Here is a 15,016-nt window from a genome sequence, read left to right as displayed (position 1 = left end):
GAGCCTAGAGGGGGCATATAGATAGGAGGATAGCATTGTAAGAGTTAATAAGATTGTTAGTTTAAGCGGAAAGAGAGAGAGAGCAGAGAGGTTAGAGTAGATGTCAGAGGAGAGTTTAATTAAGCAGAGGCAAATCAGTGGGACAGGTAAGATGGGGTGAGGGGAATGACTGATTGTGAATGATGAGAGCAGAAGAGGTCATGTACAACTAGAGCCTTGTTAGTCAGAGAACGGACATTCCAGATGGCATAGGAGAAGGGAAGAGAAAAGTAAGGAAAGGAATGTGGATTACATTAGATAGGTTAACACTCTTAGCAGGGAGGCAGAGGCAGGGAGGCCCGATGTGTATATGAGCAGGTTCAAGATTATAAGAGATATCCCACACATCAGCAAACATAGAAGGAGACACAGAGATAGGTGTAGAGAGAGACAGAGATAGCTCTATGTAGAGAGAGAGGGACGTAGAGAGAATGAGACAGATAGGCGCAGAGAGAGGGGGCGCAGAGAGAGGAGGCGCCAAAAGAGGGGGCGCAGAGAGAGGGGGCACAGAGAATAGGATATTAAAGAGTGCTTTTCATTGAGCAGTGCAGAAATAGCTGCAATAGAGGTCTGTACAAATGGTGCAGTGTGTAGACACATGCAAAGGTAGGGGAAGGAAAGAGGAGAACATGTGGATAAAAGCAGGAGTGTGGAAGTTAGAGAAATTAGAAAAGTTTAACAGAGGAGTGAGGAAACAGCAAGCAGAAAGAACAAGAGAGAGGTTACATTGGGATGACGTTCTGTGGTAAAGAGAAAATGCTAGGAGAGAGCTTTCAAATATTAGAGGACATGAATTGAGGCAGCAAATGTATAAATCAAAACCTGAGGGGGAGGTATAGCACGAAAGCTTGCACAGCAGATTATAGTCTTAATGTTGCGTGTACCTGTCAGGGTATTCAAGAAGTTAAATTCTCACAAGTGCAGAGTTCATGATGAAATGCTGAATCTAGTCCCCCTCCAATTTAATTTTAATATAACTTTTCCATTCTTCATTACTGCAAAAAGCAAACAAAACAAAACCACATTGCATTACTATTTTCAAAATGGATTGAATGGCATATTCAACAGTGACTGTGTGATGCCAATATTCCCCACTCACTCGTAGTGAAGCACATATTGTACTAGTGTTGAAAGTAGGCCGGTAGAGTCAGGTACGCAGTACTGATAAAACAATAAGTGCCCGTCGTAAGTACCAGCTCCGCAACAGTGCGGGCATCACATTAGTGACGTGGATGAACATATATGGATAAGCCCATATTAAGGCATCACGTGACCAGAGCCGTCACTGACTGGGTATACGTAAAGACGCAGGGAGATGCAAGGAAAGGGAGGGAGAGAGACAGGGAGAAGATGTGAAACGGAGGAAGGCACGGATGGAGGGAGTTCTTCCGAGCTTCTGCGGGCCTCTCTCTTTCACTGGTGCATGCCGGGAGCTGGTCCCAACATCCACAAAGTGTGTGTGTATTATTGGTTGTATTTTATGGGGGTAGGAGGGTAGTGTGTATATTGTGTGTGTGGGAGTATTATATTGTGTGTAGAGGTGCAGAGGAGAGTACTAGATTGTGTATCTTGTGTAAGGGTGTTGTGTATATTGTGTTTGGAGCTATAATATTATTGGGGAGATTAGTATTGAGGAGGTATTATAGTGTGTATTGTGGGGAGTATTAGTGTGTGTATTGTTTGTGGGTGACAGATGCTGGGGGTATGCAGCAATCCCTGCACTGAGGTCCGAGGCGGCTCTGCATCGCTCGCACGCACTGTGGACGACCAAGCATGTGCCCATGATAATCATGGCCTTAGAGGGATGAGTGTGTCAGAGCCTAGAAGGGGTATATATATAATGGAGGAGGGAGGAGGAAGGAGGAGGAGGGAGGAGGAGATGATAGCATTGTAAAAGTTAACAAGATAGTTAGTTTAAGCAGAAAGTGAGGAGAGGTTAGAGATAAGGGTAGATGTCAGAGGAGAGAGTTCAATTAAGCTGAGGTATCGAGTAGGACAGGGGTGAGGGGAATGAGAGGTGGTGGATGATGAGAGCAGAAGAGGTCATGTACAAATAGACCTTGTTAGTCAGAGAGCAGTCATTCCAGAGGGCACGTGAGAAGTGAAGAGTAAAGTGAGACATGGAATGTGGATTACATTAGATGGGTTAATACGCTTAGCAGGGAGGTGGAGAGAGAGAGGCAAGAGGCAGAGAGTGGTGCAGGGGTTGAGGAAGAGATGTTGCATGTACCTTATCAGAACATTAAAGAACATCAATTCACACTGGTGCAGAGTTGATGATGAATCCAGTTCACCTCCAATTCAATTTTAACAGAAATGTTTCATTCTTCATTACTGAAAAAAAAGAAAAGTAAAAAACATTTCATTACTATTTTCAAAATGGATTGAATTCCCCCAACAATGACTATGTGTTACCAATATATCCCTCTCAGTCCCACTGCAGCATATACTGTACCAGTGTGAAAGTAGGAAGGTACACAGTACCGGTAAAACAATACGTGCCGGTACTATGCACCATATGAATTATAAGGGGATGTAAATCTCCCAGTCTCTCTCCATATCCGCAACAGAGCGGGCTCCGGTCAGTGGCATGGATGCCCATATATGGGTATGCTCATATTTGGGCATCCCATGTCACTGACCGGAGCCGGCTCTGAGTATAGGGATATATGCGGAGACGCAGAGGTGCAAGGAAATGGGAGGAGGCACGGTGAGAAACAGGGAGAGACCACAGGAAGATAGAGGGCAACAACTTCCACAAGGTACTTGTATGGGTATAATTGTGTGTATTTTGTGCAGAGGGGGTAATTTCAGATAAAATACAATTCTCCACCCTCTACGAAACAATTCCACTTTGTTCAGTAAGCCAGAAAGTCTTGGTCCCATGTGGACTGAATTTAATGCAAATAAGGTCCTTAATACACAAGTAAAGAATAAAGTTACTTATTCTCTACTGTAAGAAGTGCCACATTGCCCACTATTTGGGTCCTGTGCCCAGATTGTGACCATGCATGGCAGAGGTGAGATTCCCCCAACTCCAATTTGCTACACTCTCCAAGAGAGATAATTGTGATCAGAGGTGGAACTAGGGGAGGGTGTGAGCAGGGTCACTGCCCAGGGAGTAACCTGACTGGGGGCACGGAAATCTCATTTAGTGCATATGTTGCGGCACTGCATTGATTGACCGGTCAATCTGCACTGCTGCCTGTCACAGTGACATCCTGATCGGGCACTGTGATCAGCTATAGCACTGACCCAGGTGAGATAGTTCAGCACTTTACAAGGAGGGAACAGATGTTGTGGGTGACAGATGCTGGAGGTAGGCCAAGACTGTTGGCCAGAGTAACGTGGAGACTTACTGCACTCTGCATGCCCATCCTCTCCCTGACATCAGGGGAAGGAAGTGGCCCTGGGGTGTGTGTAGGTATGCCAGATGTCAGTGTATGCATAAGTAAGTATGCCTGTGTAGTGGGAGGTGTAGGGGCGTTAAGCTGGAGGACTTAAAACAGGCACAAAAGCACATAGATACCTCTGATTATACCGCACCAAATGCTGATAATATCATGCTGTAGCTGCACTTTACAGAAGATGATGCAGATGTCATCATTGGTTGGTGGGTTCATTAAATCAATCCATCATATCATAACCACACTGTGCATATGATGTACTGAATCAGTAACACCAGGAAGACATCTCCATGTTAGGAGTAGAGTTGAAGTTAACAGAATATGTCCAGCACTGTGGTGTGTAGCCCATAAATAATAATTGTGCACATTACCAGAACAACATACTGTCAACTGCAAGATCATTTTGCTGCTTGTAGCGTATGCTCATCCTGTACAGTGTTGTAGTAGATCCGTCTCTTCAGTGTTCACTGCAACAAAAGTAAGACATTGCATTAATATTACAGACGTTTGGGGGCTGAAATCTCACTTCGCTGCGGACAATTTCCCTTTGCATAAGATTCTTGTGATTATGTCAATGATGATCAATAACTGCATCATAACACAGCCGCTCTATACAGAAGATGTACTTGCTCTCATTGGTCATGGAGGTAATACGTCACACAATGTACAGATATAGCAAGGATTATTTCTCCCACTTGTGCATTATGGCATTATGATGGGAAATGTTGTGAGATTCTGCATTATCAGCATCACTGAATCTTTTGGAAATTAAGTGATATTCTATGTTTTAATGCAATATTATGGATGATCAGCCGGTAAAATAATAATAGCTTGCTGTATCTGTAGCCATGCTCTACCCATGATGTGCTGAACCAATGACTGCAGAGAGATTCAGAGTGGTAAACATGACTGGAACGCATCTCTGAATAATGGGCAGCAAAGCAGTGCAGAATAGGAGGTGAAAGTATTTAAAATGGAAGATCCTTAGCAGCTGTGTGGAGAGTAGACAGTACAGACTGACCAAGTAAATGGTAAAAGGAGTAACTTCAACATTACTTGGCTTTGTTCTCCACATTGAAGCTTTCCTCCTCTTTAAATCACTAATACTGATGCCATGTGTAACCTGTACTGAGAGTTATATAATCTACTGGCCTAGATGAAACCATATGATGCAAACAGGATCCATCCCACTCCAGATTCATAGAATTGAACCACCTCAACCTTTCATAACAATCACATAGAACTGCAGCTGTGCGCTACTGCACATGTTCTTGTTATGAATGGTAGTAGATGTGGTCCTTGGGTCTTTACTTCATACTGTAGCCACCCTCTACTCATGATGTATTGAATCAACGAAAACTTGCATGGTTCAGATCACAGGAAGGGGTAGAGTAGAGATGAAAATATTCAATGTGAAACCCGTAGCAGCCGGATTGTGTGGAGTCAATAAAACGACAAATACTAAATGGTAAATGAGAAATATACACATTGCTTATCTGTCTCTGTGTAGTAATTTTCCTTCTCTTCAACTGTCCTTCAAATTTTCTCTTTTGCAAGAAAAGGAACACATGGCTTCAATATTCACTTCTGTTCTGCAGTCATCCCTCCTGAAATAAAAGTTAAGCATTGCATTGTTATTATGATAATACATACAATAAACCTTGCTCCAAACCATTTGATGCAAAGCAAATCCACCTCCCACCCACAGCTGTGCTCCTTCTAGAGCATGCATGTCAAACTCCAGTCCTCGAGGGTCCCAAACAGGCCAGGTTTTCAGTAGGGATATCCTGAAAACCTGGCCTGTTTGCTGCCCTCGAGGACTGGAGTTTGACATCCTTGTTCTTGAGCTTCTACCACGCAAGTCATCCATGTGAGTGACACTGTACTGCAGTCCTGGTCTGCACACAATCTACTGAATCAATGACATCACACTGTAAAGGCAATCTACAAGATGTATTAGTTGTCCACACTTCCGAAATGTTACTTTTATGTCCAAATCACTTATTCCCATGACCTGATATTTGTATTTGTTATTTATAGGATTGTCACAAAGAGTTGATGAGGTCACCAAATGATAGTATGTAGAGAGAAAGAGAGATCTCAGAACAGAGCCCTGATGTATACCCACAGACAGATCAATAGAAGACGAAGACATGTTAGCAACAGAGATGGAGAATGTGTGACAGGAAAGTTATGATGAAAACCAGGATAGAACTGTGTTACGGATACCAAGAGAGAGTTTAGAATATGAAGGAGGAGAGTGATTGAGAGCATCAAACGCAGCAGATAGATCAAGTAGGATTAGTAGGGAAAAGTGACCTTGGGAATTTGCTTTAAGCACAGTCTGTAGAACGAGCTGTACGAAAGGCAGGTTGTAAAGGATCCAGGAGGGAATGTGATTTAAGAATGTTGACATTCTAGCAATTAGGAGACAAACAGCAGGAGGGATACAGGGCGGTAGTTAGTAAGGCACATAGGGTGTAGGTTGTTTCTGAGAAAAGGGTGACCACTACAGGCTTAAAGTAAGAGGGTAAAGAGCCAGAGAATAGGGAGGAATTGAAGATGTGGGTGAGAGTGGGGACTAAGAGATGCAGTAAGGTGTGAGGGGATACGATCTAGAGGGCATGTGGTAGAGGGAGAAGAGAAGATGATTAGCTTCCAGCTCTGTAAGAGAAGAAAAGGAGTCAAATGCAGAAGGAGAATTAGGTAGAAGGAGAGAAGGGGGAAGGGACAGAAGGAATCTCCTTGTGGGTGGCATCCACCTTGCCTCTGAAGTAGTCAAATGCTTGAGGAGAAGTGAAGGAAGGATGGCAAGTGTGAGGAGAAGGTTAGTGGAGGGAGTCAAATACAGGGAAAAAAAGACAGCGTAAATTAAATTTGAGTGTTGATGAATGTGAAAAAAAAGTAGTGTGGTTTGGCCCCAGAGAGCAGCTTTATACAGGACTGGAGACATTTTTACTGTAGAAAAATCAAATATCAATTGTGTGATTTCCTTCATAGGCATTAAGAACAGCGAGTGGAAGTGTGATGAACATGTTTGGGAATTTAGCCAAGGGTGTGGGCTAGAGGGACAAGTGTGTCAGAGCCTAGAGGGGGCATATAGATAGGAGGATAGCATTGTAAGAGTTAATAAGATTGTTAGTTTAAGCGGAAAGAGAGAGAGAGCAGAGAGGTTAGAGTAGATGTCAGAGGAGAGTTTAATTAAGCAGAGGCAAATCAGTGGGACAGGTAAGATGGGGTGAGGGGAATGACTGATTGTGAATGATGAGAGCAGAAGAGGTCATGTACAACTAGAGCCTTGTTAGTCAGAGAACGGACATTCCAGATGGCATAGGAGAAGGGAAGAGAAAAGTAAGGAAAGGAATGTGGATTACATTAGATAGGTTAACACTCTTAGCAGGGAGGCAGAGGCAGGGAGGCCCGATGTGTATATGAGCAGGTTCAAGATTATAAGAGATATCCCACACATCAGCAAACATAGAAGGAGACACAGAGATAGGTGTAGAGAGAGACAGAGATAGCTCTATGTAGAGAGAGAGGGACGTAGAGAGAATGAGACAGATAGGCGCAGAGAGAGGGGGCGCAGAGAGAGGAGGCGCCAAAAGAGGGGGCGCAGAGAGAGGGGGCACAGAGAATAGGATATTAAAGAGTGCTTTTCATTGAGCAGTGCAGAAATAGCTGCAATAGAGGTCTGTACAAATGGTGTAGTGTGTAGACACATGCAAAGGTAGGGGAAGGAAAGAGGAGAACATGTGGATAAAAGCAGGAGTGTGGAAGTTAGAGAAATTAGAAAAGTTTAACAGAGGAGTGAGGAAACAGCAAGCAGAAAGAACAAGAGAGAGGTTACATTGGGATGACGTTCTGTGGTAAAGAGAAAATGCTAGGAGAGAGCTTTCAAATATTAGAGGACATGAATTGAGGGAGCAAATGTATAAATCAAAACCTGAGGGGGAGGTATAGCACGAAAGCTTGCACAGCAGATTATAGTCTTAATGTTGCGTGTACCTGTCAGGGTATTCAAGAAGTTAAATTCTCACAAGTGCAGAGTTCATGATGAAATGCTGAATCTAGTCCCCCTCCAATTTAATTTTAATATAACTTTTCCATTCTTCATTACTGCAAAAAGCAAACAAAACAAAACCACATTGCATTACTATTTTCAAAATGGATTGAATGGCATATTCAACAGTGACTGTGTGATGCCAATATTCCCCACTCACTCGTAGTGAAGCACATATTGTACTAGTGTTGAAAGTAGGCCGGTAGAGTCAGGTACGCAGTACTGATAAAACAATAAGTGCCCGTCGTAAGTACCAGCTCCGCAACAGTGCGGGCATCACATTAGTGACGTGGATGAACATATATGGATAAGCCCATATTAAGGCATCACGTGACCAGAGCCGTCACTGACTGGGTATACGTAAAGACGCAGGGAGATGCAAGGAAAGGGAGGGAGAGAGACAGGGAGAAGATGTGAAACGGAGGAAGGCACGGATGGAGGGAGTTCTTCCGAGCTTCTGCGGGCCTCTCTCTTTCACTGGTGCATGCCGGGAGCTGGTCCCAACATCCACAAAGTGTGTGTGTATTATTGGTTGTATTTTATGGGGGTAGGAGGGTAGTGTGTATATTGTGTGTGTGGGAGTATTATATTGTGTGTAGAGGTGCAGAGGAGAGTACTAGATTGTGTATCTTGTGTAAGGGTGTTGTGTATATTGTGTTTGGAGCTATAATATTATTGGGGAGATTAGTATTGAGGAGGTATTATAGTGTGTATTGTGGGGAGTATTAGTGTGTGTATTGTTTGTGGGTGACAGATGCTGGGGGTATGCAGCAATCCCTGCACTGAGGTCCGAGGCGGCTCTGCATCGCTCGCACGCACTGTGGACGACCAAGCATGTGCCCATGATAATCATGGCCTTAGAGGGATGAGTGTGTCAGAGCCTAGAAGGGGTATATATATAATGGAGGAGGGAGGAGGAAGGAGGAGGAGGGAGGAGGAGATGATAGCATTGTAAAAGTTAACAAGATAGTTAGTTTAAGCAGAAAGTGAGGAGAGGTTAGAGATAAGGGTAGATGTCAGAGGAGAGAGTTCAATTAAGCTGAGGTATCGAGTAGGACAGGGGTGAGGGGAATGAGAGGTGGTGGATGATGAGAGCAGAAGAGGTCATGTACAAATAGACCTTGTTAGTCAGAGAGCAGTCATTCCAGAGGGCACGTGAGAAGTGAAGAGTAAAGTGAGACATGGAATGTGGATTACATTAGATGGGTTAATACGCTTAGCAGGGAGGTGGAGAGAGAGAGGCAAGAGGCAGAGAGTGGTGCAGGGGTTGAGGAAGAGATGTTGCATGTACCTTATCAGAACATTAAAGAACATCAATTCACACTGGTGCAGAGTTGATGATGAATCCAGTTCACCTCCAATTCAATTTTAACAGAAATGTTTCATTCTTCATTACTGAAAAAAAAGAAAAGTAAAAAACATTTCATTACTATTTTCAAAATGGATTGAATTCCCCCAACAATGACTATGTGTTACCAATATATCCCTCTCAGTCCCACTGCAGCATATACTGTACCAGTGTGAAAGTAGGAAGGTACACAGTACCGGTAAAACAATACGTGCCGGTACTATGCACCATATGAATTATAAGGGGATGTAAATCTCCCAGTCTCTCTCCATATCCGCAACAGAGCGGGCTCCGGTCAGTGGCATGGATGCCCATATATGGGTATGCTCATATTTGGGCATCCCATGTCACTGACCGGAGCCGGCTCTGAGTATAGGGATATATGCGGAGACGCAGAGGTGCAAGGAAATGGGAGGAGGCACGGTGAGAAACAGGGAGAGACCACAGGAAGATAGAGGGCAACAACTTCCACAAGGTACTTGTATGGGTATAATTGTTTGTATTTTGTGCAGAGGGGGTAATTTCAGATAAAATACAATTCTCCACCCTCTACGAAACAATTCCACTTTGTTCAGTAAGCCAGAAAGTCTTGGTCCCATGTGGACTGAATTTAATGCAAATAAGGTCCTTAATACACAAGTAAAGAATAAAGTTACTTATTCTCTACTGTAAGAAGTGCCACATTGCCCACTATTTGGGTCCTGTGCCCAGATTGTGACCATGCATGGCAGAGGTGAGATTCCCCCAACTCCAATTTGCTACACTCTCCAAGAGAGATAATTGTGATCAGAGGTGGAACTAGGGGAGGGTGTGAGCAGGGTCACTGCCCAGGGAGTAACCTGACTGGGGGCACGGAAATCTCATTTAGTGCATATGTTGCGGCACTGCATTGATTGACCGGTCAATCTGCACTGCTGCCTGTCACAGTGACATCCTGATCGGGCACTGTGATCAGCTATAGCACTGACCCAGGTGAGATAGTTCAGCACTTTACAAGGAGGGAACAGATGTTGTGGGTGACAGATGCTGGAGGTAGGCCAAGACTGTTGGCCAGAGTAACGTGGAGACTTACTGCACTCTGCATGCCCATCCTCTCCCTGACATCAGGGGAAGGAAGTGGCCCTGGGGTGTGTGTAGGTATGCCAGATGTCAGTGTATGCATAAGTAAGTATGCCTGTGTAGTGGGAGGTGTAGGGGCGTTAAGCTGGAGGACTTAAAACAGGCACAAAAGCACATAGATACCTCTGATTATACCGCACCAAATGCTGATAATATCATGCTGTAGCTGCACTTTACAGAAGATGATGCAGATGTCATCATTGGTTGGTGGGTTCATTAAATCAATCCATCATATCATAACCACACTGTGCATATGATGTACTGAATCAGTAACACCAGGAAGACATCTCCATGTTAGGAGTAGAGTTGAAGTTAACAGAATATGTCCAGCACTGTGGTGTGTAGCCCATAAATAATAATTGTGCACATTACCAGAACAACATACTGTCAACTGCAAGATCATTTTGCTGCTTGTAGCGTATGCTCATCCTGTACAGTGTTGTAGTAGATCCGTCTCTTCAGTGTTCACTGCAACAAAAGTAAGACATTGCATTAATATTACAGACGTTTGGGGGCTGAAATCTCACTTCGCTGCGGACAATTTCCCTTTGCATAAGATTCTTGTGATTATGTCAATGATGATCAATAACTGCATCATAACACAGCCGCTCTATACAGAAGATGTACTTGCTCTCATTGATCATGGAGGTAATACGTCACACAATGTACAGATATAGCAAGGATTATTTCTCCCACTTGTGCATTATGGCATTATGATGGGAAATGTTGTGAGATTCTGCATTATCAGCATCACTGAATCTTTTGGAAATTAAGTGATATTCTATGTTTTAATGCAATATTATGGATGATCAGCCGGTAAAATAATAATAGCTTGCTGTATCTGTAGCCATGCTCTACCCATGATGTGCTGAACCAATGACTGCAGAGAGATTCAGAGTGGTAAACATGACTGGAACGCATCTCTGAATAATGGGCAGCAAAGCAGTGCAGAATAGGAGGTGAAAGTATTTAAAATGGAAGATCCTTAGCAGCTGTGTGGAGAGTAGACAGTACAGACTGACCAAGTAAATGGTAAAAGGAGTAACTTCAACATTACTTGGCTTTGTTCTCCACATTGAAGCTTTCCTCCTCTTTAAATCACTAATACTGATGCCATGTGTAACCTGTACTGAGAGTTATATAATCTACTGGCCTAGATGAAACCATATGATGCAAACAGGATCCATCCCACTCCAGATTCATAGAATTGAACCACCTCAACCTTTCATAACAATCACATAGAACTGCAGCTGTGCGCTACTGCACATGTTCTTGTTATGAATGGTAGTAGATGTGGTCCTTGGGTCTTTACTTCATACTGTAGCCACCCTCTACTCATGATGTATTGAATCAACGAAAACTTGCATGGTTCAGATCACAGGAAGGGGTAGAGTAGAGATGAAAATATTCAATGTGAAACCCGTAGCAGCCGGATTTTGTGGAGTCAATAAAACGACAAATACTAAATGGTAAATGAGAAATATACACATTGCTTATCTGTCTCTGTGTAGTAATTTTCCTTCTCTTCAACTGTCCTTCAAATTTTCTCTTTTGCAAGAAAAGGAACACATGGCTTCAATATTCACTTCTGTTCTGCAGTCATCCCTCCTGAAATAAAAGTTAAGCATTGCATTGTTATTATGATAATACATACAATAAACCTTGCTCCAAACCATTTGATGCAAAGCAAATCCACCTCCCACCCACAGCTGTGCTCCTTCTAGAGCATGCATGTCAAACTCCAGTCCTCGAGGGTCCCAAACAGGCCAGGTTTTCAGTAGGGATATCCTGAAAACCTGGCCTGTTTGCTGCCTTCAAGGACTGGAGTTTGACATCCTTGTTCTTGAGCTTCTACCACGCAAGTCATCCATGTGAGTGACACTGTACTGCAGTCCTGGTCTGCACACAATCTACTGAATCAATGACATCACACTGTAAAGGCAATCTACAAGATGTATTAGTTGTCCACACTTCCGAAATGTTACTTTTATGTCCAAATCACTTATTCCCATGACCTGATATTTGTATTTGTTATTTATAGGATTGTCACAAAGAGTTGATGAGGTCACCAAATGATAGTATGTAGAGAGAAAGAGAGATCTCAGAACAGAGCCCTGATGTATACCCACAGACAGATCAATAGAAGACGAAGACATGTTAGCAACAGAGATGGAGAATGTGTGACAGGAAAGTTATGATGAAAACCAGGATAGAACTGTGTTACGGATACCAAGAGAGAGTTTAGAATATGAAGGAGGAGAGTGATTGAGAGCATCAAACGCAGCAGATAGATCAAGTAGGATTAGTAGGGAAAAGTGACCTTGGGAATTTGCTTTAAGCACAGTCTGTAGAACGAGCTGTACGAAAGGCAGGTTGTAAAGGATCCAGGAGGGAATGTGATTTAAGAATGTTGACATTCTAGCAATTAGGAGACAAACAGCAGGAGGGATACAGGGCGGTAGTTAGTAAGGCACATAGGGTGTAGGTTGTTTCTGAGAAAAGGGTGACCACTACAGGCTTAAAGTAAGAGGGTAAAGAGCCAGAGAATAGGGAGGAATTGAAGATGTGGGTGAGAGTGGGGACTAAGAGATGCAGTAAGGTGTGAGGGGATACGATCTAGAGGGCATGTGGTAGAGGGAGAAGAGAAGATGATTAGCTTCCAGCTCTGTAAGAGAAGAAAAGGAGTCAAATGCAGAAGGAGAATTAGGTAGAAGGAGAGAAGGGGGAAGGGACAGAAGGAATCTCCTTGTGGGTGGCATCCACCTTGCCTCTGAAGTAGTCAAATGCTTGAGGAGAAGTGAAGGAAGGATGGCAAGTGTGAGGAGAAGGTTAGTGGAGGGAGTCAAATACAGGGAAAAAAAGACAGCGTAAATTAAATTTGAGTGTTGATGAATGTGAAAAAAAAGTAGTGTGGTTTGGCCCCAGAGAGCAGCTTTATACAGGACTGGAGACATTTTTACTGTAGAAAAATCAAATATCAATTGTGTGATTTCCTTCATAGGCATTAAGAACAGCGAGTGGAAGTGTGATGAACATGTTTGGGAATTTAGCCAAGGGTGTGGGCTAGAGGGACAAGTGTGTCAGAGCCTAGAGGGGGCATATAGATAGGAGGATAGCATTGTAAGAGTTAATAAGATTGTTAGTTTAAGCGGAAAGAGAGAGAGAGCAGAGAGGTTAGAGTAGATGTCAGAGGAGAGTTTAATTAAGCAGAGGCAAATCAGTGGGACAGGTAAGATGGGGTGAGGGGAATGACTGATTGTGAATGATGAGAGCAGAAGAGGTCATGTACAACTAGAGCCTTGTTAGTCAGAGAACGGACATTCCAGATGGCATAGGAGAAGGGAAGAGAAAAGTAAGGAAAGGAATGTGGATTACATTAGATAGGTTAACACTCTTAGCAGGGAGGCAGAGGCAGGGAGGCCCGATGTGTATATGAGCAGGTTCAAGATTATAAGAGATATCCCACACATCAGCAAACATAGAAGGAGACACAGAGATAGGTGTAGAGAGAGACAGAGATAGCTCTATGTAGAGAGAGAGGGACGTAGAGAGAATGAGACAGATAGGCGCAGAGAGAGGGGGCGCAGAGAGAGGAGGCGCCAAAAGAGGGGGCGCAGAGAGAGGGGGCACAGAGAATAGGATATTAAAGAGTGCTTTTCATTGAGCAGTGCAGAAATAGCTGCAATAGAGGTCTGTACAAATGGTGCAGTGTGTAGACACATGCAAAGGTAGGGGAAGGAAAGAGGAGAACATGTGGATAAAAGCAGGAGTGTGGAAGTTAGAGAAATTAGAAAAGTTTAACAGAGGAGTGAGGAAACAGCAAGCAGAAAGAACAAGAGAGAGGTTACATTGGGATGACGTTCTGTGGTAAAGAGAAAATGCTAGGAGAGAGCTTTCAAATATTAGAGGACATGAATTGAGGGAGCAAATGTATAAATCAAAACCTGAGGGGGAGGTATAGCACGAAAGCTTGCACAGCAGATTATAGTCTTAATGTTGCGTGTACCTGTCAGGGTATTCAAGAAGTTAAATTCTCACAAGTGCAGAGTTCATGATGAAATGCTGAATCTAGTCCCCCTCCAATTTAATTTTAATATAACTTTTCCATTCTTCATTACTGCAAAAAGCAAACAAAACAAAACCACATTGCATTACTATTTTCAAAATGGATTGAATGGCATATTCAACAGTGACTGTGTGATGCCAATATTCCCCACTCACTCGTAGTGAAGCACATATTGTACTAGTGTTGAAAGTAGGCCGGTAGAGTCAGGTACGCAGTACTGATAAAACAATAAGTGCCCGTCGTAAGTACCAGCTCCGCAACAGTGCGGGCATCACATTAGTGACGTGGATGAACATATATGGATAAGCCCATATTAAGGCATCACGTGACCAGAGCCGTCACTGACTGGGTATACGTAAAGACGCAGGGAGATGCAAGGAAAGGGAGGGAGAGAGACAGGGAGAAGATGTGAAACGGAGGAAGGCACGGATGGAGGGAGTTCTTCCGAGCTTCTGCGGGCCTCTCTCTTTCACTGGTGCATGCCGGGAGCTGGTCCCAACATCCACAAAGTGTGTGTGTATTATTGGTTGTATTTTATGGGGGTAGGAGGGTAGTGTGTATATTGTGTGTGTGGGAGTATTATATTGTGTGTAGAGGTGCAGAGGAGAGTACTAGATTGTGTATCTTGTGTAAGGGTGTTGTGTATATTGTGTTTGGAGCTATAATATTATTGGGGAGATTAGTATTGAGGAGGTATTATAGTGTGTATTGTGGGGAGTATTAGTGTGTGTATTGTTTGTGGGTGACAGATGCTGGGGGTATGCAGCAATCCCTGCACTGAGGTCCGAGGCGGCTCTGCATCGCTCGCACGCACTGTGGACGACCAAGCATGTGCCCATGATAATCATGGCCTTAGAGGGATGAGTGTGTCAGAGCCTAGAAGGGGTATATATATAATGGAGGAGGGAGGAGGAAGGAGGAGGAGGGAGGAGGAGATGATAGCATTGTAAAAGTTAACAAGATAGTTAGTTTAAGCA

General features: G+C 43.6%; 1 long non-coding RNA gene across 10 annotated transcripts in view; it reads right to left on the bottom strand.

Annotated features, from left to right (window-relative positions):
* LOC142475647 (uncharacterized) overlaps window positions 1-15,016 on the bottom strand; it is a 57,632-nt gene that overhangs the window by 15,336 nt on the left and 27,280 nt on the right. For 5 of the 10 annotated variants that reach the window (XR_012791062.1, XR_012791060.1, XR_012791066.1 and 2 more), the window contains 9 exons: window positions 13,980-14,090; window positions 11,462-11,581; window positions 10,346-10,441; window positions 8,798-8,901; window positions 7,452-7,562; window positions 4,934-5,053; window positions 3,818-3,913; window positions 2,270-2,373; window positions 924-1,034 (listed from right to left, as the gene is read on the bottom strand). This is a non-coding gene — a long non-coding RNA (uncharacterized LOC142475647). Of the gene's footprint in view, window positions 1-923; window positions 1,035-1,181; window positions 1,201-2,269; window positions 2,374-3,817; window positions 3,914-4,933; window positions 5,054-7,451; window positions 7,563-8,797; window positions 8,902-10,345; window positions 10,442-11,461; window positions 11,582-13,979; window positions 14,091-15,016 lie in introns of those variants that run through there. The other 5 variants (XR_012791064.1, XR_012791068.1, XR_012791069.1 and 2 more) reach the window with 4 other exon arrangements.

This window comes from Ascaphus truei, unplaced genomic scaffold (genome assembly GCF_040206685.1).
Source record: "Ascaphus truei isolate aAscTru1 unplaced genomic scaffold, aAscTru1.hap1 HAP1_SCAFFOLD_1301, whole genome shotgun sequence".
Taxonomy (NCBI): domain Eukaryota; kingdom Metazoa; phylum Chordata; class Amphibia; order Anura; family Ascaphidae; genus Ascaphus; species Ascaphus truei.
Note: the sequence above shows the minus strand (reverse complement) of the source record. Positions and strands in the feature narration are given on the sequence as shown.